Here is a 25,620-nt window from a genome sequence, read left to right as displayed (position 1 = left end):
GACTGAATTAACCCTTGGACAAAATGAGCAGGGCCCGACTCTGTAATTAGTTCATAGGAATTATTAAAACGGGTTTTAATAAATATTTGCCGCGCGTGTTTTATCCTGTGTGTCCGCCGACTGAGGAATCTGCATCGGTACCATTCGACTCGAATGTAGATCCGCTGCGGTGCAGTAACATAATGGCCCCAACAAGCCACGAGGGGTTGGGTCGGTGGCTTGGTTGCCCTCAAATCATCACGGGGGTGTGAGGCAAATGACGTTCGGCCACGCGGAAGTAACGCGATAATGGCAGCCATGAAAGGCCCCACCGTGATATCTGGTGCTTTGATGTCCTCTCCCAAAGCTTCTCGCTGCAAAATCCATTCTTTTCACTAACACTTTAAAACCCCTCGAACCGATACACTGGCAGTACGGGCAGCCGCGTTGCGGCTCGTCGATCGACGCTTTATTACGATTTGGATGACGTAATGATTTCGATAAAAGTACCTGGAATGTTGACTTTTGCTCAGCAACTGATTTTCAGGCTTTCATCACGTGTCGCTTGATATTCGTGTTCACGCCTTTTCGCTCGACCATATTCTAGTCGCATTTTTACAAAACATGTGTGGCACGATTTAGACAAATCCTTGATTTACATTTATACATTTATAATATGGTCGCGTGCGCAATGCAGGAAAGTATTCTGTGCATTTTGCTCAGGGCATTCGCGTTAAAGTATTAAAGAAAAATTCATCGTAATATCTCTGGTTAAGAGTTTTGCTCTGCGTATTTGTTGACAAACGGTATTGTGTATTTTGTTCTCGGCTAAAAAGCTAAAAATTTGTGTAGCACTTGTTCCAACATTGAAACAACAGCCTGGAAACTGTTATTAGGTGTTGCACACAATTAATAGTAACTGGACTGCAGATTTTACTGCGAAATAAAAATTGTGTGCATGGATTGTAGAAAGTGGGAACTGCATAGATATTTGTTTCTATTCTTAATAATTGTAATAAGTAGACTGTGAATTTCGATGCAAAATAAAAATTATTACAATGACGAGGAGCCAAACAAGAGTTTTTTTCTTGCACTAATAATTTTGATGACCTGGTACTGATACATTGAAGCTGTTAAATTATTTTAATCTATCTCCTGCTTTAAATTGCACCTATTCATTTTTACCATAGATGCATAAAACTCATAATCTAGTTGTATAAGCCACAAATAATATAACTCTTCTGATATTTTCACTATTTCGTGTCTTATGTGTTAATTGTTCTCATAAATGTATAAAATTCGTAGTCCAGAAATAACGAATTAATCCAGGCGATACGATAGCAATCGAAAACCGATTGTATCGTAGAAACAACAGCTCGTAAACACAATGGTATCCCTAGACGTGACAATAACTCGCAAAATAAATAATAACGAATCAATCGGACGATTTAGGTGACCGGTACGGAGAGTCGTCCCCTAACGAGGCGTAAAATATATTCCCGAAGGCGCTAACAGCCAATAAAGGCGAAACAAGCGAGCGATTCCCACCTGAGAGAGGGTGAGTTTCCAAAAGTGTTCGCGAACGTACAATCATTCGTCGGGATTCCACGAGTGCGTCCGATGTTCGCGATCGGTCTCGTCGTGCTACATCATTACGATCCCCAAGAGATCTCTATTTATCGAGTTTGCTGCGGCCGGGGCGCGCGCACATACACGCACACACAGGCACACACGCGCGCGCGCACACACACACATACACACCGGTGCCCATTAAACAACAAGGCAACGGGGTTTCGCGCGAATTGGTACCCCGGGGATCACGAAATCGATTCCGAAAACCGTTTTTTACACCGGGGGTTCGGAAAAGAAATACCAAAAGGCGAAATTACGTCTGGGACTGGGGGCTGAGGTCGCAGTCTACCGGAACACAGAGAGAGACTCGTCCGTAGTCGCAGTTTGTCGGCCAATGGGACCAGACAGAAACGCAATCGCAATGCAGGCCAATCCCTCTGCCCCGTTCGTCCACCCGCTCGCTCGCCCTCCCGTTCCCGGTAATGACAATCATTACGGGGAATGATTGCAGCGTCGGGTCCGCCAGCGCGCCAGCCGCTATTGGGGGATGGAAACCACCTTATAGAGTCTCTCCTCGGTCCTCGATGCGAGCGGATTGTCACATGCTCCCGTCACGGCAAAGTGTTTCCTCTTCGTGTCCGACTTCCTTCGATCCGAACAGTGGAAAAACGCTCCCATTGTCAACGACCCCCGCCGCCGCGGGAAAACCCGCCGATGACAGTGACGTCGTAGCCGCGCGAAAAATGGCCGACCTATCTGCCATCTTCGATCCGAGACCTCCTCGATCACCTGGACAAGCTAGTGACGAAAGACAACATCTTTCCATTGTGATTGCAAATTTCAAGGACTGTGCTAGTTTCGGTGTTCCGTTCTCGGATTCCTGAAGGATCCGTGGACGCATGGTCCTCTGGATCTTCCGAGGGTTTTTGGTAGTTCATGGCAGTCGACACATTGAAGTGACTCTTCGGCGAATTGCACCAGTCGAATTTGTTGATTATTATGGCCGAAGCGCGAGGGAACGCGTGTAGTTTGCTGGGCGACGGCCGCCGAGCTGCCAGAAGAACATGGCCGTCACACCACGTGACTGGCCACCTGTATCGAAGACGGACCTTGAGGTAACTGTGGAATTTAACAAATACTTGTTTACGCAACCAGGCATTTCTTCAAGTCAATACTACATGTACATGATTATAATATCTAGTAAGTCTTTCACTTTGATCAGACGCGCACTCTTTCACTGTTCAATCACAACTGCTGTAGTATTTCTAACAGTACTCATACATTATATTTATTTACAAACACTGTGCTTTATTCACTCTTGCTAGAATTTCGCTCTTTCCATACCAATTTCATTCTCATTCGTCAATTTCATTGCGCATTCTCCATGTTCGTTCATTTTTTACGATATTCATTTTTCTTACAACATTAACCCTGAAATGGTATCTTGGGGTCTCTCACGACCCCAGTAAAATTTCTGTACCCTTTTCAATGCACGTGTGTGTAGCACGACAATTGCAAATATGAAGTTTCTTTAACTTTTTTGGAACGTTTGGATTGTTTAGTCTTAAATTATACACTTGAAAGTATGTTAGTAAAGTACGAAATTTTGGAAGAGTCCCAGTGTGATGCTTCATAGTCCGAAACATGGCGGCGCTCAAAGGTTAAATAGGCACCTATATTCTCTTTCGGCACAAAAATGATGGTCGAACTCTTAGGTCTGCGTTACACGAAGAATCTATGAAAAATATTCCTTCTATTTTTCAAAGTTTATCTCAGACTGCAATGTTTCGATCGATAAAGTCGACTTGGAGATGAGTTACAGCACTTCGAAGTTCCCGTATTAAATCGGCCATCATTTTTCCACCAATATTATTCTCGCACGCTTCGAGATGTTGTGTATTGGTATATCTGGAACTGTGTCAGTGGCTGGATCGCAGCCAAGTTTGTCGAAACTTCGAAAGACGTGGCAATCGACATTCAGCGTTAGACGATAATTGTCGTTCGAGAACCGATCATTTCCTGGCCCCGCGAATTTCCCAATTCTCCTCGAGCACAAAACGAAAACTGTTGTTGATGTTACGGGACTGCTAGAGCTTTCTTTTTCATCGAGATCAATATTCGACGGACGCGAGCAACAATCTCGATAACATATCGATGCTCGTTAGGAACCGGTAATTTCTGCGTCCTGTTTCTCGAGATTAACAGAGTATAATCACCGGCGGTAATCGGTCTGAAAGATCCATACAGGAATCCTCGGTTTTCTTCAAGATTACGGAATCGCTCGATTCGTCCGGATCCCACGAAATCCTGATCGCACTTGTAAAAACGTCCCGAGACCGGTTACGGCTTAGTATCGAAAGAAGAGATTGCGAGAAGCCAGGAAGCATTGCTATACTTCGCGAAGTGAAGCATCCTTCGGCAAGGGGGGGAGGGGGGAAATTCTCCGGCGTTCTCTATTCGGATGTTGCACCCCCTTTCCCATTAGGAGTGGCAAAAGTGTAGCGGAATGCGAGTGAACGTTCTGTGAATGGAACAGAGGGAATTCTGTCCGTTTCAATTGATTCTTCGGCGAGGAATCCTGCGGAATGCGCTGAAGTACGTTTCAATCGAACAGCAGACTCTTCGGGGCTGCTAAAGTTTTATCAGATGCGGGTACGCAAAGAAGTTGATGGCAATTGAAGGACGATGTGCGGGAACGTGGGAAGACGACGAATATTTGTCTCCGCGTTTCTAGCAGCTAATGGAAATGTCAACTTTTGTTCGTTCCGACGGAATCTTCGTGGATTGTTTCAATTTAATGCTAAATTTCTGGAACTATAACTTTGCAACTTGAAATACTTCTGCCTAACCTTCTGAAGCATCAATCGATCTCTCTTCATAACCAGGCTGCAGATTATTATTTTTCTGCACAATAAAAATCGTCTTCATCGATTGTAGGACACGGGAACACAAACCCTGACGTTTCGTCATAAATGCATAAAATTTCCAGTCGAATCGTAATCACTCAAATGAAAACCTTCGCGTACAATCGCAAACAGTTCGTTTCAAAACGATTTCAATGCCCGACGTCCCAAACAGAATTCCCAGGACGACCATGGGTCCCCGTAGCGGGTTCGGATCTATCTATCTAGGAGCATGGTATCGAGGTTCCCGGAGGTGTGCTCGCCCCGGCAAGAAACTCGCTCATTGTTCGCCTCCTCCCGTGCGGGTTCTGTGCCGGCGACACGTAAAGTGCGTGCAATACACGCGTGCATGCGTGCCTGCATGCCGTGCGCCGCTCGGCTCCGGTGCATGTGCACACAGCGCGTAGACCGCATATAGTCGGCTTCGGTGCAACGTGCACACAGCTCGGCTCGGTGCAGCGTGTACCGGAGTCAGAGAGCCGCTCAGGGCTATCATTATGGCGGCAGTAGACACTCCCTCCTTATCGCCGGTTTCCAACGCGAGTCCCGAACGAACGAACGAACGAACGAACGAACGCTCGCAGCTCTCCGCTCGCCATCATTATATTTTCCGCGGCGAGAAAGGACGCGCACACACGCCCAACAACACGCACACGCGCGCGCCAACCTTCGTATTTCCAATGTACGTGCACGCGGATCCGGTCAACGTCGAATCGAATCTCTTCTTGCGTGCTTAAATATACGAAGCCGGTCGGCTTTGATACTTTGTAACCGATAGTTTAGGAGCAGAAACTGGATTACCAGCGTCGGAAAAAATCGATCGACTTTTTGGCCAAGGGATTTGGACCAGGCTGCGGTTTTTTCGTGGCTAATTGCAGGCTCGTTTTTGGGACTGGATCCCGGCGCGCATCCACGAGCGTTGTTCTCTCTGTTGTTTTTTTGCGTAGTTTGATTCAGGGTTATAATGAAGCAGCCGCGGAATAATTAACCGATTCGGATCGCCCGAAGATCGGAATGAAAATCGAAGAAGCTCGAAAAAAAGATGGAATGTCTTATTAAGTACGGTGACTGGCGTGCGCGGTCATTATGTAAGAATTGTGCAATGCACTGCAACTAATTGCAGGGAGTTGCGTGCCTTGTTCTTCGATGGAAAAATTGAACAACTGTAGATTTATAGAATATTCTGTAGTTGCACTTTCGATGATTTCAGATGGAAAATATTCTATTTTATTCTACAATATTTTGCGCAGTATTCATTAGTGCGTAACGTCGAGACACGACAATGTATTTCTCACATGAAAAATTGAGGTTGAATAGTTTCGTGGGGAGGACTCGAGGGTGTTCGTGGAAGGGTTGAACCACCCCTCGATGGCCAATAGAAAGGTGACGTCTGTTTCGAATCAACTTTCACCTCACCGTACCAAAATAACTGTCTCTAATAAACGTTATTCTAAGAGACCTCCAGTGACGGATAGACTTTAAAATCAATCCTGGATCTTTATGTGAATATTATTTGTTGTTGGCTTGAATTTTATAAACTGCGAAATAAAATGCGACCGTGACGAAACGTCTTTAAACCGATAGTCAATCCCATGTAAATATAATTTTCTGTGGTTTAAATTTGACGAATTGAAAATAGACGTTTATTGTAAAAAAAGCATCGTTTCAGGATGAAAATAAAATAAGAGCCTTACGAAACGTCCTTGAACTTCTGGCTAATCACGTGTAATGTCTTGCATGGGTCACTGGTATCGTAAAGCCATGATTGTGTAACAATCTGTCGACTTTTTCTGTGCAACGATATTCCAACGGTACACTGCTCGTCAAATTAATCTCGCTTCTTTAATACTATCATGATTGAATAAATCGTTTGCTAATGGATGTTAGATACATTCAAAACGTACAACGCATCCGCAATGTCTCGAAACCATCGTCATACTAAAAAACATTCTAGAATCATACTAAAACAATTAGAATCTTATTGAGCAGCCGGTTGAACATGGAGCAAAATTAAACCGGTATATTAGACTATCCTTGAACACGCTCTTTATAGCCTAAATTTATCAGTATTGTGATTACCATGTTTTTGGACCACACAAACTGACATTGAACGGATATCGTTCCAATATTAAAACAAGAGGTGCAATACTTATGCAATTGGCTTTGGAACCCTTCACTGTTCATAGTCCATTTTAACCCAAAGTTAGGTATGTTCCTCCTAAATCCTAATATCCCTGTCTTCGATAATGGTTAGTGGTAGCCAAAGGAAGGTCTGGCATCGATCATGGTTACTGATAATCACAAAGAATCCTGGCCATTTTGAATGCTTACTGGTAGCCAAAACAATTTTCGACATTCGCAATGGTTATTCATAATTGAATATATTAGCTGTTATATCATAACTGGACTGCGGATTTTCTGCATTTATGACAAAAATCAGTAGGCGTATTTTAAAACAGTAGGAACATTAGAAAAATTTTCAAATGCTTTTACATTATTTTCAACCTATTAAACATATTAAGAAAGAAAATAAATTTCTATTTCACTCCGGTTTGTTGCAATTCAGGCAGAAAATGTTTATTTTGCATAGAGATCCGCAGTCTAACCATAACTTTTACATCTTGCCTCGTAGCAATTATGGTGTCAGCTATCGAGTCCCCGTATTTTTGATCTCGAAAGCGGATCAGGGGACAGCAAGTTTCCCCGCTGGAGGGTTAGATCGCCGGCTTGTAGATCCTCTAAATGAACGTTGCCAGGGATAGGTTGCGTAATAACCATTGAAAATTTCGAAAAATCCCCGGCTCGGCTCTGGGGCGCAGCGTGCAGTGAGAAGGAGAGAGAGGGGGGAGGGGAGAGAGAGAGAGAGAGAGAGAGAGAGAGAGAGACCTTGCGCTTTTGCGATTCCGATCGCAGAAAAAGAGAGGAGGATTTCTGATCGAGCCGGGGCGCGCACCACCACCACACCCGGAGTATTCCTGTGGCGGCTTCGGCATCGCCACGAGGGTTACACCGGGTTCACCGGGAGCGTACCGGGTCCCGCCATTGGTCGGGTCGGTTCAGATTCATTAGCACGCGAGCGCCGATTGGCCGGCCGCGAGGCTATCGTCTTTTTGCTTTCTGGCCGCTCGCGTAATGACGTGCTGCGCGTCTCGGCTCGGCTCGGCTCGGCTTATATGCAACCGAGTGAACCGAGCGATCGTGCATGGCAGATAGGTTTTGCCCGGTGTCTGCATGTGCACATCGCCCACCACAGATACGCTAGCCCCGTCGTCGTCGTCGTCGTCGTCGTCGTCGTCGCCGTCGTCGTCTGCGCGGCGTGGCGCGGAGCGGAATGAAGCGGAGTGACGCGGACACACGCGTTCACACATACAGGAAGCGATCCGACGAACCTCCCGAGATACTTCGAGGGGGGAGGAGGGGGCTTGTGTGTGTTACCTGCATCGCAAATGGGTCTACGCCACGCAGACCCCCGAAACGATATATGTACGCCCTTTTCGCTCGCACCCCTCGACGAATCGCCGATCGCCGAGGGGACGCCGAATCGCCTGATCGAGATCCCCAGATTTCGCGAAAAAAATAATTACGAGACCGCAGATATGTACGTCCCCCGAGAGGGGAAGCCTGCGAGGGGGCACACACACACACACACGCGCGCGCCTCGCCTCCATTTTGAATTCTTCGCCGAGGATAGCCGCCCTCGGATCGTGATTAATCGACGATCAACTTTCCAAACTTGCACGCTTTTCGAGTCCTCGATGATTAGTTCAGGGGTACTTTGTATTGACTTTTGTTTCGTTGCCTTGGTTATTTCGAAATCTCAAAATGGCAGGAGAACAGTCTTACAAATGATATATGGAAAATTGAGGATGGAACATTTTCTTGGAACGGGAACTGTCAAAGTTATTTTTACATTTCTGCATTGAAAAAGTTTCCGGCAAACATTCTGCATTTCAGTGCACTCCGAATACCGTCCAAATCTACAAAATACTAACTTATACTTCCAATGACCACAGCGACAAGGTCCGATAAGGATCCTTCACCTTTCGTTTTTACTTCCGTTTTTCTCGACGCAGATATATTAATTAGAAGCTGAGCGTTTTTGCACGATCGACGGAAGTAGATCAGATTGGTTACACGTATGCTAATCATACGGTTACGGAGTCGAGGGACCAGACGATCGCTTCCACGCTGGTGCAAATTCTTTTTATGGGCTCTCTTCCACGTGATACGATGTGTATCGTGATATGTCGACATTGCGCCGCGCGGTTTTGTATCTCGAGTGTTTCTGGCCGGTTCGTTCCCCCGCTGTTTAATTACCGATCCAGACCACTGTTTCCTCTTAACGTTATAATCGGCTCGAGGACCGTGACTCTTAAATCGGCTGCTCGAGGACCAATGCGCAAGTGTCGCGACAGTGCACCCCTATGCATCGTCGAGAGGGCGCCGGGTTACCGTGTAGGGTGAGTTTGAGGGCCCTAGGAATGCCGTCGAAAGCACTTCGCCTAACGCGGAGACCTTGTGTCCAATCTCTTGGAAAGAATTGTCTTTCGTTATCGAGCCCCGTTCGACATTTTTAACCGCGAAATCATTTCTCTTCCGAACAGCAGGGGATGCTCGCTCGATCGCCTTGTAAAAATGCATTTCGTAAAAAACACATTTTTCTACAGACCCCTTGGTTTCCACAGATTTCCCCTCATGTCCTCACAGTCACTGGGAGGAATCAGTGAACTATTTATTTATTAATGCTCATGCAAAATATTTCTTTAAAAAAGCTAGATCCTAGAGCAAAGTCTTAAACACTGGTCTTGGTTTCTGCAAATGCAGACATTTGCCTACAAAGGCTTGAATAATTTTGGGGGCTAGGTATGCAAACCTAAAATTACTGATAGGCACTAACAGAATTTTATTGCCCCATTAAAATAACGCTAATGAACTCATTTAAGTCTTGTGCGATTTTTATAACGATGGATCCCCGAATAAAGAAATCGAGTTTATATATCCATGAAATAAATGTAAACTAAAAAATGTGAAACCGTCAGTGTTAAGTTTAGCGTTAAGTCGTTAGTACCCCGGATTAGTAATTTCCTGGCGAAAAGAAAAATGGGAAATAAATAGCGCACGGTATATCTCGTCCCGGAACACTTTTGCGTCTTTTCAGGGTGCACAGAAACATTTTGGAGGCCGGGTTTTCGCGCGCCGCCAGCGTGTGCATCATTTTACAGAATCGTCGGCGAAGATAATGCTAGTAATTCCGTCTAGGAAACTCGCTCGTCGAAACTGCGTCGCAACGACATATTTATTACTGGCGTGTAAAGTAAACTCTCCGACAGAACCGAGGTTTTTCATGATTACGTAAACGCAGGGGCACGTAACTGACAAGTCGCATGCAACAATGTTTGTAACCGGCGCGGCGTTTCCAACGCTCTTTGTTTCAAAAACTGCCGAGACCGTGCTCGCGAATTATCCTTCTGCCTCTCTTCGATATGTCCATTATCCGAACGCAACGGGCGGCGTCGCGCCGTTTCTCAACAATGTGGCGAAGCTTAATGTCAATGTAACGAAAATGACACCGCTCCTCGGTGTAATGTATGACATTCCGCCGCCGCGCCGCGCGGAATCACGAACTTTTCGCACAGCTCTTGAATGGGCTTTATTAAAGGGTGAACCTTCGATGTAAAGTAACTATCTTCCGTCCCTTGTTAAAGGGTTATCATTACAGACTTTTACGATCGTAATTTAACGTCCCCCGTGTGTTTATAACACAATCTGATTGCCTCTTTCATATTTGTTTATGCGTACCGGATAACAACGTCCGATTGCTGATAGTAATAATAGCAACGGAACATCCAATTACTGATAATAATAGCAACGAAATAAGTAGCGAGCCACTCACACGTACGCCTGAACCTTGTACTCGTTTACCGAGTCATTTGGGAACTAAATGATTGACTAGAAATCATTTAAAAAATTGCTTCACGCAACACGAAGCCCTAACCCTCCACGATTTTGCACAACTCTTATCCAAAATGAGCGTTGACGTAGACAGAAGTTCTGTCCTGTAAGTTGTGTCGTTTCCTATTGCACTCCACGCATGCATATGGACGTCAATATTTTTTTAGACTTCCTTTTTTTATTAAAACAACTTCTTGTGTCTTTAAGAATCCTCACATTCGTTCAAAGCGTATATTCCAAGCATGTAGAATGATATTTTCTGTTTAAAAACAGTCTTTAAAATTTCATTTTTACGATCACATGCTATATGAATTATTTAAAATGGACAATATAGTTAAACAAGTCGTTCAAGTTATTTATGCAAGTATTTGGAAAACATATTCTGAGTGCAAGGAAGCAAGATAAACCAAGATCAATTAACATTCAATATTGAAAGATTGATAGCTCTAAATGAGACAGAATTGTGTTAATTCGAAACGTCAAGTTGAACGTTTAACACCGTTACCTATTAAATGAAAATGTAAATAATAAAATTGTACATTTGAAAAATTGCAAGACCTGTACGATGACCTGATAATAAAGGTAATTGTATTACAAATAGCTTAACAGCTCTAAATTCTAAATGAAAATGCGAATAACAGAATTGTACATTTAAAAAATTGCACAGCCTGTGGGATGGTTTAATAATACAGGCAATGGCATTAGAAATAGCTTAACAGCTCTAAATTCTAAATGAAAATGCGAATAACAGAATTGTACATTTAAAAAATTGCACAGACTGTGGGACGGTTTAATAATAAAGGCAATGGCGTTAGAAATAGCTTAACAGCTCTAAACTCTAAATGAAAATGCGAATAACAGAATTGTACATTTAAAAAATTGCACAGCCTGTGGGATGGCGAGTAAAGGCAACGATGTTAAAAATATATGTGAAAATGAATGGAGGCAGTCGATTTAATGGATTCCAGGGCTGAAAAAGGGAGGATGCGTTAAGGAGGCGCTAGGACGGATTACAGGCCCTTGGATTTCGAACATCTTGCTCGCGGGATCAATATTTAAGTAGATAGTGGCAGTTGGTACACGAGGATGAAGAGGGAACACCTCTCCTCTCGCATCCGAACACAAAATGGCCATTGAAACGCGACTTGCCGTTAGCAGATATGGATCGCGCCTTCCCCGGAGGTCGGAGGGATCGCTCTGGCGCACGGGGAAATGGTGAACTGCCGGAGGACGGGGTTGGTGTCGCCATGGCAACAACGATCCCTCAGTAGCCGAGCCCTCCTACACCCTTCATTCAACTCTGCCACCCCTGTAATCCGCTCGAACTCGAAGACAGCCACTACGCAATTTTCGTGAGAGGATACGCGTTTCGGCTGTGTCTTCCAGCCACCTTACCAAATAGACAATCTGTCAAGAAACTAGGAATCGGACTTTCAAAATCGACCCTTTTACCACCCCCATCCTACTGATGATTCCCCTAGTCATTCCGAAGGACAGCGAAATTCGTTCAATCGCCCAATTGTCTACAGCCTCGCAAGAAAGCCGGAGTTCTCAAAGACGTCCAATCAGCGATGCAGTGAAAAAGGGTTACCATTTTCAGGGCTCTAACGAAGCGTCGGAAGGTTTTAATCAGCAAGTCGGTCAAGTCTGACCCAGATAAATATTCATGAGCTCTCGCCAGCTCCTCGGGAAGCTGATTTACAGATCTGCCTCGAGTTCAATGATTCCTCAGTGTAATTTGCATTCGGCACTCATTAAGCTCCTTTTCTTTTTCTGGTTTCATTGGTTTCTGTTTCCACGCGTGCTCGTGCTCTTGTTATGTTCGTGAGACGTTCTCTATCTGCTCCCTCACTTTTTTTCTGGTTCGCATACTTTTCCGGTTAACTACTTACTTACTTACTTGGCCTTCTGTATTCTTTTCTACTTTAGCTGTCCTGTCCGCGGATTTTATGCATTTACGACAAAAACGAGCTGGTGCAATTCGAAATAGGAACATTAAACGAATTTACGGTTAATAACATTCTGGTCAAACTTATTAAGATCGTTAAACGTGGACAAGAATGTTCTATACGGTGACTGTTTGTTGCCACTGGTGCTAATAATTTTTGTTTCGACTAATTAGCTACCCATTACACCATCACGATTGAACCTCTTAGTTCTGGGGAATCTTCTATCCCTCAGAGTACTAATACCAGAATCAACGACCAATTGTAAACTACGCAAACCACGAAGGGGGCTACAAATTCGTTTGATTAATCAATCAGATTCATCCTAAACTTGTCCCTGATTCAACATTTCCTCCGCCATATCATGCACTCGAAAAAGAAGAGAACCTAATCCGGCAGACAGGAGACGGCGTCGGGGCGCTTATTTTTTTTCACCAATTAGAAAATCATGCACGACGGCTGGTCTAATATCGGAGGATCGCTTCGCTGAACCGTTTTTAATATCAGCCGAGGAACGAGAGGGCCGATGGGGGTGGGGGGTGGGGGCAAGGGGAGAAGAAGGCGCCGAGGGTTGTCCACCGCGTTACCATACACGTCGCGGCGTCTCCGTCGTTATGTGGCCCCGTGGAAACTATACCGGGATTCCCGAAAAAGAGCGATCAGACAGCTACATGTGAGGCGTGGGGGGAGGGGGCGCAGAAGAGGAAGGAAGGAAAGGGGTCATAAGCGCAGAGGGAGCGACAGAGTAACGGGAGAGAGAGTCACCCGTCTTCCCTAATTCGATCGAAGGCTCATTATGATCTTAGAGCTCGTCCCGGGGAACCTAGCATTAGTATAAACACGGATCGAGAGTACCATTATCCGGCCGTGGCGGTGGCCCATTTTGAATACGAAAGGAGCAGAGATATTATGTTAATCGATGCCGACGTATATTACAATATCCTATCGCCACCCGGGGGCCGTCCCCGTCGAGACTTTTCGCCTACGTCGCCCCGGTCTCGCGCTCGTGCGTGCATTATGTATGCGACCACGGTCCCCGCGACGACGCATTATAAGTTCACGAAAAATAATTAATAAACGGGACGGGGACAAACGCTCTGCTACTCACCGCTTTCGGCGCGACCGAGACCCTCTTCCTGCCAGATTTCTTGTAGAACAGACGGTTTTGGGATGAAAGCCGTATCCGTGGAATGAGAGGACTAGGCGAATAAAAGAGAAAGGTCGGATGAAGGTTATGGCAGGGCAAAGGTAGAGGAGGGGTGGTTATGTGGTCCCCAGTTTTATATTTCTTCCTAAAATCTGGTTAATACCTTGAGTTGAATTTTTGCTTAAAATATAGGTAAAAGGTGGGTGGAAGTCTGTATTTAATACAGTGTTTACCTGTGCCTAAACACGGGTCTGGCCAGTGACATATATCGAACGTAGAAAAGGTCAACGAAGCTCTAGAAGATAGTTCTGGGGGGATAGTTCTGGGATTTTTATCGGTTAGGCATTTGCTACATACATGTATAGAGGAAACACTGAATGAACAATAAGAACTCGCTTATCCGCACTTCAGATGTCTGACTTCTTTTGTCAGAATACGTTCGACATATGAATAATTCACTTTAACAATTTATTGTACAACTCGGTTTATACTTAAAAACGTTCAGTACTGCAATGAACACTAACCATTCTAATTTTATTCCAATTTTATTATTCGAACACTCGTCGTGTTCCATCAGTAATTAGTATAATCAAGGTTGTAGTGTGTTATATGTGATTTTTGGACCTCTTACGATGCACGGGTAATAGGGTGAGGAACTCAATTACTGTATGGGTACCAATTACTGTACCTATAGTAATTGTACTTATTTTTAAAGCATAATGAATATAAAAAAAAGATAACATATATATATATATATATTAACTGATTTGAATGAAAAAAGTGTAATATCTCTTTCTTAATATTGCTATAAAAATAAATATAGTTAATATAGGTACAGTAATTGGTACCCCCACAGTAGTTGGATCTCTTTCCCTGTGGCTCCCTAACAGAAATCGTACGAAATCACTGTTTTTGATAACATTTTTGCAATAGAACAAATTCTTTTCTTCGAACGTGTTGCTCGAAATAAAATAGCGTTTGCTTTCGGTCGCAAATTGATATCGGGTATCATCGAGCGTCTCTCGCTCGCAAGTGCAACACAATGTTCCCGTCGACAGTTTCTTTACCCAGCGTCTCCCTATATCCCTCTCGATTCGAATATCCACCCTCTCGATATCGATTCGGAGCGAGAAGCCCGGGGAAGAATACGGTCGCGGGAAAAAGTAATTCCTCGTTCGTGGAAAATCAACAGTTTTTCCGCGAAACGAGCTTAAAATCTCCCCCTCGTTGGCCGGAGAAGTGCCATTAGCGGCGGCGGCGGCGGCGGCGGCGAGTACTTTAGAAGCTTCCAGCCTCCCCGCAACGTTGCATCGCCGTTGCTTTTCGAGTACAGAGACACGATGCCGTGCTCGTCGGTTCTCTCTTATCCGTCAATAACGTTCAGAATATTGCATCCATTCGTCGATCCTGCCTGCGAAGGGGTTATCGGAACCCGCCGTTCTTTAATATCAGTCATCGATTCCCCTTTTCGCATTCCTTCGAGGCTTCACGTCCCTAGATTCGCATACTCTTCACGAATAATTCATTCCGTTCATTCGCTAACCAATCATTTCAATCTTTTCAGCGAACCGTTGTTCAGTTTTAGTAATTTCAGTGTTTAATAATTTTATTCCAGACATACTCCAAGATACGAGAGGTTTTTCTATATTTTTTTTTAAATTTTTGCCGGACCTTCTTTGTGGCGGATGTATACATATACAAAAGTAAAGTTGTCTGCATCGAATGCAAGAAACGCGAACGAATATTCTTCCTTTTTCTATTTTCAATTCCTTCAATTTCAATTAAATTATTAACCCTTTGCAATAGCAGACATCGATTCTAGCCTCATAATGTCCCCTTAGGAGGGACATCCGAGTGCAGAGGGTTAAATTGCCATGAATGCATAAAGTCTATTCATAATGTATAATTGACGACGCTTAGATGAGCTTGAATAGATGAGCTTGATTATATAATAAACAATTTGATACTGTTCACTGTGTTAAATTCACTGTGTTTACGAGGGAGACTACAAAGAATTCCTTTTATATTATAGTTTATATAATTCCATTGTTTCACTAGCTTTATAATCCCAGCATTGTTTGCTTCTACCTCAATAACGATCTCAATCTAATAATCAAAAGTTAACACATAAAATTACTTTATATATTTTTTTTCATTATTTCTCCTTAACACTAAACCTATCAAGCACTAAGGTTGGTACGTACTGCTTTATAAAGATGATAAGATTATATTTATTTAAATTGTGTTTTCATTACAACGTCAGCTTGAATAATTTATACGATCATTTCCCGCGACTATATCTTTGCAATTTCAAAAATTGCGGAGAGAAACATTTCAAAATTCAAAGCGGCAAAAGGAAAAATATTTTCTGCCAGAACGATCTACCTCGTTCCCTTAAAACCACAATCACCTCGATTCCCGAAGACTGAAAATTTGAGAAAACGATTCGAAATGGTGGACGAACGGCGCGATAGGAGACGGGAGGAAGTTTCCCACGAACCGCTCGCAGATTTTCCTCGGCTGGAAACGCGAGTCTCCGAAAAAACTTGAACGATTCCCTCTGATCCGATACATCCCTCGGTGAACATCCAGCGAGGATTTCCGGGGGTAAAAACGTGTCGGCGCGATAATGCCCGTGCGACGCGTGAAATCGTCGCGCGCCGCGCGCCGTGGCCGGGAAACCGGGCGTTTTAAATCGGCACGGTCGTCGTCCGTCGAGCCGTACCGGGCCCGATCCAAGGCGAATCCGGGATTAATGCGTTTTTAATAGTGACATAACTGCGCCGCTCGTTCGCCTTTTTTCCCTCCGCGTTTTTACACGGCCGGAGTGTCGGTTGTTCGTCGTCGAATGCACTTCGCGGAAAGCCGAAACATCGGCCGTCGCAGCCGCGCGCATCGAGTATTTTTAACGATCCCTCGGTTCGCCCTCCCTTTCTCTCTCTCTCTCTCTCTCTCTCTCTATCTATCTCTGTCTCTCTCTAGTTTTGTTTCTCTTTCTCTCTTTGGTCGCGGAGGGTACCGGAGGGGCGAGGAAAAAGGAACAGCAGAGAATCGCGTGAATACATTATACAACGACCACGCTCCACTTTCTTGCAGGCGGAATTGCGTTTTGCAAGAAAGTCGGCGTCGACTCGCCGGCATGCCCGCCCCACGGCTCTACCCAGAAGTGCTCGGAATCGGTGGATTGCGCGGTCAATTTCGTGAGCGCCCGGTGAAAGCTCCGTTTCGACTTTTTGCGACTCGCTTCTCGCGTTTTACGAGTATCGCGCCTCGCCACGGGTGACCCTGAACGATTTCGGGCTCGATACGCTTTCTTCCTAACGTGGAGCACGATGGATGGGTGGACCCTCGAGGATGATTTTCGTCCGTCTTTCAGGTCCTGCGAAAAATAATTCTAGGGATTTCTCCGACACAATAAATAATCCGAATTGATTAGGAACAGTTGCGGGAGTGTCGTGCTCGTCGGCAAGATTGTTGCTCCGCGTGTTAAAAATCCAATTTCCGGTAGATAACTGCCGATCAACCAAGTGTTAAGTATATCCGAAGCGTCTGTAAATTGCGTTCGTCCAACCCCGTAAAAGAAGTCTATTATAAAGAGAGAGAGAGAGAGAGAGAGAGAGATCTTCCGCGTCTGGCTCGCGAGCGTCGAAGCATTATCCACCGGAAGATTAAAAGTTTCCACCGGTCGGGTCACGGTATAATGAGCTGGATGAACGATTATTAGGATCGTACGTGTCTGTCGCGCCTACGAATATTTCTTTTTTCTGTTTTTCTTCGTCTTCTTTTTGATTTACGTCGGCTACAGGGTGGGAGAGTTGGTTCTTTTGAAACGCCGATATATCCGAGGCAGGTGGGGAACGGCGCGATACCGATACGTATCATAGTTTTATTCCTTCCACGGCCGGGGAAAAAATGTAATTGGCCTGACCGAAATCTATCGCGAGCTCGTGGAGGATCACATGGAGGCAGGGTTGCAGGGGATGAACGAATCAAGGAGAAAAAAGCACGTGTGCGAACGGGCGACCGGCTGGTAATAACAATGATTAGGGCGACGAACGGACCACGAAAAATAGAGGAGTCGGAGGAAGAGTCCTGCCTTGGATCCAGCTCAAAATGGCGGATGGGAGCGGGCCACGTGGTATCGTAATCGGTATCGATCCTCGCCGCCGCGATCCGTCCGGATCGAATTCGGATCCGACGTTCCAATGGAAACTCGATTTTTCGGTGAGAATTCTGGAATTTCGAGAAATAGCTAAGAGCTAAATCAACTGTTTGATTCCATTTTCGTAGAATCTGTAAAGTTCTTCTGGCTCGATGAAAATTGTTTGGAAATTTGTGACAGCAACTTTGACATTTTCTTAACGCGATAAGAGTTGTCGGGGCTTCGACTGACCTAATAATTTGACATCAGGGTGGCCGGAGATAGACCGTCGAGGACGGAGAAACGCGGGATCCTCTCTTATCTTGCAATCTGTTGGTAGGTTAAATCGAGGGTTAACTCTTCGTCGTCGTCTTCGTCGTTCGACGTACGATGCACCGGGCTGAAGGAAGGCGGAGAAAGAGGAGAAGGTGGAGGAGGTAGAGGAGGAGGAGGTAGAGTAGGAGGAGGAGGAGGAGGAGGAGGAGGAGGAAGAGGGTCCAGCATTGTTCGCGGACATTGTAAGTATGTCCGGAACAAAGAGCGGTAATCGACCCGTGTAACATTTATAACGTAATGGGAGGGCCTCACCGGCCCATAATAATATCAATTACGGGGCAAGAGGAGAAAGCTGGAGAGAGTCTGGCCCGCCGGTGAAAGAGAGATGCTCGACGGAGAGGAGCGGAGGAGGGTGAGGCTTAGATCGGGGGAGCGCATTGACGACGCGGATTCGCGAATCTGTCGGCCAGAAAATTGAACCCTCTCTACCAGCCAGCCAGCTGTCTTCGGGATCGGATGGGGGCGTCGTGACGCTCTCGTTAACTATCGCAATCAGGCCTGAGAAGCAGCCCATTTTTGCATATCGGAGACACGAGGCCACGGACCTTTAAAACGGAGCCGCTCGGTTAACTAGGTTTGCTTTTCTGAAACTCAACACTGTCGACGGCCGACGGGACTGTCTCAGCCACTTTCAGAGTTGTTTTAACTCGATAATGTTCGTGAAACAGCCTAACATTCGTTTTTGATAGACCTCGCAGATTTAGCCTCCTATTGATACATTTGATAGACTTTTAGCAATTCGAGATTCCTCTGTTCTAATGTTTACAGAAGCACAGGGGGCACTCTTGAGGAGTTATTTCAGTGATTTAGAGCTAGCAAGGTTTGCGGAAAATTTGAAGACAGGAATAATTAACAAATTCCAAAATAATGACTCCTGTCCAAACAGATAAAGTGCACCCCTCAATTTGAAATTTCTGGTACATCAGTTTTAATATTTACAGAAGCACACAGCACTTTTGAAGCATTACTTGAGTAGTTCGAAGCTAGTGTAGCATGCAGAAAAATAACGTATTTAAAAATAATGATTACTGCTTCGGCAGGGTACAGTGCACCCCATGCTTCGAGCCTTTTAGTGCCAGTATGGTTTGCCGAAAAATTAGAAAAAATAGTGATTCCTGCTCAACCCGATAGGGTGCTCGTCGATTAAAAATTCGCGACGCATGTGTAGAGCAGAGTAAATACCGTAAACATAAATAAATGAATAAACATCAGTTTTTCTTTTCTCTTGGGAAACTATTGACGTCACGGAGATTCCACTGGGCGTGTCTACAAGAGCAATTGCAGGGGCGAAATATGTTAAAGGGACAATATAGGTCGCAGAAAAATTGTGGATAGTCAGATTTTCGGGCAAGATTGATGGGGTGCATATCACGATGAACGCACACGTCGCTGGCGTATTGGGATCGGCGTGTTGGTACCGGGAGAGTGCCGGGGCAAGGTCGGGCAAACGTATCGAGGAGGGCCTGAGACCCTTCGTTTTTTAATATCGCTCTCTTCTCGCAAGGTTTTATTTAATGGCGAAGGCGGTAACCGCGCACCGACCAGTCGACCAATGAGAGCTCGACTGGAAATCATACGCGGGATCGCCGGCCGCACGGCGGCCTCCGAGAGTGGAGGTGAAGTTAGGTTAGGTGAGGTTATGTTCGCTCCCCACGTCTCCTTAACATTCGACGGGCCTGTCCCGGCACGGCATCGTACTCGCAAGAGGTGGGGCTCCGTCTCTTCGATCGGCGTCAGGCATTTCTTCTTCTTCTTCTTCTTCTTTCTCCTCCTCTTCCTTCTTCCCCTCCTCCGTCTTTTTCTCCTCCTTCTGTACCCTGTTCTTTTTTCTACGCTTTTTCTGCAACATTCTCCACCTCCTCGTCCTCCTCCTCCTCTTCTTCTTCTTCTTCTTCTTCCTCTTCTTTCGTCGCTCCGTCATCGCCTCCTTCGCCGTTCCAATGCTCACCACGAAGGGTACACCTTCACTATACTTAGCATTGCCTTCGTTTTAGGATGAGAACGCCACGTGAAGCATCGTGATAAGCAAACCGCTATCGCGAATACAAATGAGAGAGGCCGGGGGTGGCAACGGTGCCTATCGGGCCCGGGTATCTTTAGACATAGTATGTCAGCCTGGTATTAATAGTTTCCATCATCAATAGTCTGCTGGGAAATGCCTGGTAACCACGGGCTACCACATTCCTCCGGTTTGATGGATGGCCCCGATTTTCGTCTTGCATCTTTGCACTTCGGCTGAGTACACAGCTCTACCCGGTTATTCGTCGATCTGAAATTTTGCCGAGAAGCTGCGCGATAGCGTCGAATACTTAGCACAATGTCTGCCGCGGAATACATTAGGCCACATTGTTGTTAATTCCCTTCTTGGTGATGATAGTCATCACAATAATGCACAAATAACGCAACTGTGCGCGCGCGCGCGGGGGGCTTGACTGAAATTGTTGATAATTGCGCGGCACGAGTTTTAAATTGGAAAACAGAAGATACCAGAAAATCGTCATTTTTTTTTATTCTTGACTTGGCTGTTATTGGAGCCTCTGTGACTCTATGCATCATAGAATCAATAATTATTTAATATTTGTAGATGTAACTAAACACTCGAGTAATCGTGTAATATTGCAAGGATAAATTGATTTTCATCTGTCAATTGCATGTAAATCAACATCGACGGCTGTTGCAATTTTCATGTTCAATTTCAGTCATTGATCCAGGCGTGACGAGACACTTGCATCCAGGCACACGAACGTTCCATCTAAATTCTAGTTTTCTAGTTTCAAGTTTAAATCATTAGCTATTTATATTCGTTGCAATAAGACGATCAACGTCTTGAAGAAGGAGGATCGAAAATGTGTGAAACTGATGCTTAAGAATTTGATTGAACCAAGCCATGGTTGCCATAAAATTGTTAAACGGAACATGCTGAAAATATTCGAATCAATGAAACTTTGTCACATGCAGATTAACAATAAAGTCTACTGTCCTCGCTACTTGTACTTGACTCCTGTTTCTTGCATCGACTGCAGACATGTTTAATTTTCCACATAGATCCGATAGTAATTAATAGACAGCGGATCTTTATGGAAAACAAAAAAATCTTCTATCTGTTTTGCAACCAACTGGAGCGAAATAGAAATTGATTTTCTTTCTTAATATGTTCAAAAGGGAGAAAATAATGTAACAGTATTTTTAAATTCTTCTAATCTTTTCACTGTTTCGAATTATACTTACTCATTTTTCTCATAAATGCATAAATGTCTAGTAATTAATCTACTATCACCGATGTAATCTATGTTGTTCAGTTTGGAGCAGCAGAGTCCGCCATTTTGGTATCGCTAGGAAACCGTGCGAAATGCGATAGAAATCCGCGATAAGCCTCGGGTTTGAATCCGCAATTCAGCGGGCTTATCAGTCTCCGATAGCCGATCGAAGAAACTGTCTCGGCCGATCTATGGTCGCCGTTGTATTTTTTACTTCGCAGCCTCTGCCTCTGTCCTAATAATCGGGTTATCGGGCATCGATATGCCGAGAACTCTAATTACATTCTTCTGCGTTACTACTTAACCGTGCTGCGCGCAATACCCTTCTCCTCTGTCAATACCGAACAAAGCGTTTCGCAATTCCTTTCGAGTAGAAGAAATTACGGGGTACAGTTCGAAGACGTGGGAAGTGGAGGAGCTCCTTGAAGACCAAGAAACTCGTTGGGATTGTCGATGCTACGGATCCGTCGATTACAGATAATTAGCGATGCCGTACGAACGGAACGGGCTCGTCTATTTTATTTAAAGGGAAACGAAGAAAAAGGCGCGGCTGAATGAAATGCCCGTCGGCGCGCGCGCGCGCGCTCTGTGTGTGTGCATCTCTCTCTGTGTGTGTGTGTAGTGTATCATAGATCCCGATTTCTCCCCGGGACAACGTGAAAACGATCGCGGCGGTTAGAACACGCTGATAATTGCCTCGCATTATTTAATCTCGTACAGAAGAGAAGTTGTCGATCTCGCCGGGATCGCGCTTAAATTATAAATACAAAAAACTTGTTAAACAGACCGACAGATTTCTCCGGGATCGCGTGATCCTGTCGTACGGATTAGCAATCACGTGACAATGCGTTTCTCGCGTGCCCCATCCCGACAGAGGACTGATCCGCAATCTATACACGGACGGCCGCGCTGATATTGTTAGTTATTAATTAGCTACAAGATGGTTAGTCGCATTAATCAACACTCCGCGGCGGTCAGGATCCGCTGGAAGAGCCACCAACTTTTCCAGTCGATCCAAGAACTTCTCCACGATCCAGAAGTCCGAGAAAAGGTAGAACCGTGTTGAATAATGACCACGTGAGAGTTTCTTTATGGGGCGAGAAGAAAAGGTGAAAGGGGCCGTTGATGCAACGCAGCCATTGATGCAGTTCCTCCTCGGTACGCCTTCGTTGATTCTTGCGTGTATTGATCGATGGTGACCGTAATTTTCAGATCGCGTGCCACATCACCTGCCACCTTCCTTTCCAATGCAAACCAATGTTATCGGGACGCGGCGCGCGTTTTTCCTCAAACCCCCTTGTACTTTATTTTCCGCGCGCGCGGCGGGGGGCCAGCGCGTGTTCCACGGAAACGATATAAGAAACCGATTAGGGGGGCTTGTTTGTAAGTTCACGACCAATTAATTTTATTTTTCGCCCGTGTACACAGTCGACGACTTGAGAAACGACGTGCCGGCGAAAAATGGCTAAAACGATGCACCGCGTCACCCTGCTTTGCTCATTAATCCCAGCCATCACCGGAATCGGACACCATTTTTATTCAAAATAATGATACGAGAGAAAGAGGTGTTCATTAGACTGTTCATTTTATTCTAGATTTAATAGCGAACCCGCCAATCAACCGACCGGGTTTGTGTATTTTATTTTACAACTATTGAGTCTGGAATGGTCTTCCCGTGGGACATCATTGAACACATTTTTATTTGACCACGCGTTACCATGAAAATCACGCAAAGCTTAAAATAAATTTAATCCGGTCATTTTTATAAGGGAACGCATGCCAGTCACTTTTAGTGCACGATAGGTTTAGTGTTAACATAGGAACAGTAATTATTTCGAGATGAAATCTAGTATATCATGCCGAGGGAAAGAGAACAGGTAGGTTGGCAAGAGTTTCCTGACACTTTTATAAAATTGATAATTATCTTTAATAATACAAGACCTCGAATAAATTAAAAAATATTGTACAACCATAACAGCATTAATACTCTACCTGTTGGTGTTGATTTAATGATCTTTTAAAAATCAGAGGATAATCGTCCTGAGCGTTTTAATCAAAATTTCAATATTGATCCCTGCATTACCAATCTTTACGCAAAATAAAAATCGTCCAAGTTAATTGTAAGAAAACGAAGTTAAATGAAAATGCAGTTGCTATTTTCATCACCTTAAAACATAAAAAAATACAAGATCTTTAGATTCGTCTGTGTTTTTATTTTTATACTTGACCTATTCATTTTTGTCATAAGTGCAAGTCCGCAGTCTAGTGATCAATAGACTGCGGATTTTATGAGTTTGTAGCAAGAACGAGTTGGTGCAATTTAAGATAGGTCAAGTTATTAAAAGAATTTGAGAATACCAGTACATTATTCTCAAATTACTAAGATTATTAACACTAGAACTACCGACTCCTCAAAATGGCGGATTGTAGATTTTTTTCTTTTACACTTCGAGAGGTTATAGAAATATTTTCTTGAGAAATTCGATTAAAGTTCTGTTATTACTACAAAGGAATATACATTAGCTCACGAAAATATTCGAACGCCCTTTCAAACAATATAACTCTTTTTAAATTGGACCAAATGACCTGCCTTTTTTTGGGCAATTAGAAGAATTGGTTTACCGAACGGCGTGCAAAAAAGATTTTGAAAAAATTGATAGGAATTATAAGAGCAAATAAAAAAAGGCACTTTCCAAAACTTTTTTATTTGAACCTGTAAACAAAATTTAAAATATGCGTTTGGTAGTTCTACGTTAGGTACACACATACTGAAAATTTCATCGAAATCGGTTGACGCAGATAAAAACTGCACGGATCGAAAGATCTTAGAATCTGTGGATTTTAAGCAGAAACTGACCAAAAGTCGTGAAAATTACGATTTTTACCACTTTTAACTATTTGTAACTCGTGTGTATATTGACCGATTTCGATGAAATTTTCAGCATGTGTATATCTAACGTAGATCTACAAAACGCATATTTGAAATTTTCATTACAGGATCAAATAAAAAAATTTTGTTAAGTGCCTTTCACCGAATTCTTCTAATTGCTCAAAAAAAAAGTCAGGTCGTTTGGTCTAACTTGAAAAAAAAGTATACAACTTTAAAGGGCGTTCGAATACTTTCGCAAGCCTGTGGACTACATCAGCCTCGTTTCGAACTCGGCAGTGATAATAAAATCGCAATAGCTGCAGACAATTTTTACTTTGCACGAAGATCCACAGTCTATTGATCACCCACCGGGGATTAATTGGGAAAGTGCTGAAATCACGGATCGACTCGCTTTCGGCCGGTCGTGTCGTCGATTTCGAGCGACGGTACTCGGTTATTGGGAAAACACATGTCGACCGGCAATCACGTTTCCGTGTTCTTTTCAGTTGCAGGTGCAGAGCCGGCGACCCAGGCAGCGCACCGGCGGAAAAAAAGAGAACGAGAACCTTGAACCGATCGTAAATGGCTCGTGGAGTGAAAGCGGTCGAGTCTCCGCGGTTTTCCCAGAAGAGCCGCGCGAGCCGCCAAATTATCGACCTGTAAATCGGAATGAAGGATCTCCGGTTTTCTTGCCCGGCGTGATCGGGGCAGAAACTGGGCGCGAGCCGGGCACGGCTGTGCTTGCTTGTCCCAGCTCTATCGGCATCCAGGGCAAACGAAAAAATTGGATCGATAATTGTGATCTTGGAAGTTGGCGCGGGGAAAAAATAGGGGATGCAACCCGGTTTATCGTTCGGTATTAAAATGCCTGTGGACGGCTCGGTGGGAATGGTCAGAGCGTACCGTTCGGCTTCGACAATTTGCCAGATTATGAACGAAGATACAGGAACGACGCTTAGCGCCGCATTACCCTAACGACTTCCAGGTTACTTCGGATACGTGAACGTCGACTTGAAGATTTCCATCGGGAATATCCTTGAGGCTACGTATGTACACCGGTGATTGATGAAACCCTGTCCCCCAACTGTTCCCCATTCTAATAAAATTGTCATTCTACAGATTCCTCGTAAGTCGTTCGCAACGTGCGATTCTCCCGGAGAATGTCAACGGAGAATACATTTTGAAGTGGATACTCTGTTGGAATTCCTTGAATGGGTAATTGATGATGCGGATAATGTTAGGTTGTTGTGCGTTATAAGTAGCATACAGCAGAGAATTTTGATGAACAGTTCGAGATAGCCATTTTGCCAGCAAATATTTGATTTGTAGAATTGGAAACCGTCTGAGCGAGGAATTGTGTAAGGAAGTGACTATCGAGGATGAACGCAGAGTGTTTTAAGTAGCGCACGCAATCGGGACTATCTGTCAGAGAATAAATCACTTGGAAAATAATTCTACTATTCATACAGATATTGTTGAAATAAATATTTGTTGAGAATTATTCCCCAAACTTCGTCA

General features: G+C 44.4%; 2 long non-coding RNA genes across 3 annotated transcripts; one reads left to right on the top strand and one right to left on the bottom strand.

Annotated features, from left to right (window-relative positions):
• The first annotated feature begins 2,081 nt into the window (after positions 1-2,081).
• Positions 2,082-25,287, top strand: LOC143358636 (uncharacterized). Of its 2 annotated transcripts, none has more exons than XR_013082986.1 (3): positions 2,082-2,666; positions 24,609-25,148; positions 25,222-25,287. It is a non-coding gene; the product is annotated as an uncharacterized LOC143358636 (long non-coding RNA). The 2 variants fall into 2 exon arrangements; XR_013082983.1 differs by lacking the exon at positions 2,082-2,666 and adding an exon at positions 21,873-23,110.
• On the bottom strand, positions 19,278-20,814 carry LOC143358580 (uncharacterized). Its single transcript, XR_013082976.1, has 2 exons — positions 20,695-20,814; positions 19,278-20,616 (listed from the first exon to the last, which is right to left on the bottom strand). It is a non-coding gene; the product is annotated as an uncharacterized LOC143358580 (long non-coding RNA).
• Positions 25,288-25,620: the final 333 nt, after the last annotated feature.

Source organism: Halictus rubicundus, chromosome 1, assembly GCF_050948215.1.
Source record: "Halictus rubicundus isolate RS-2024b chromosome 1, iyHalRubi1_principal, whole genome shotgun sequence".
NCBI classification, from domain to species: Eukaryota; Metazoa; Arthropoda; class Insecta; order Hymenoptera; family Halictidae; genus Halictus; species Halictus rubicundus.
The sequence above is the reverse complement of the archived record's forward strand: the minus strand, read 5'-3'. Positions and strand labels throughout refer to the sequence as shown.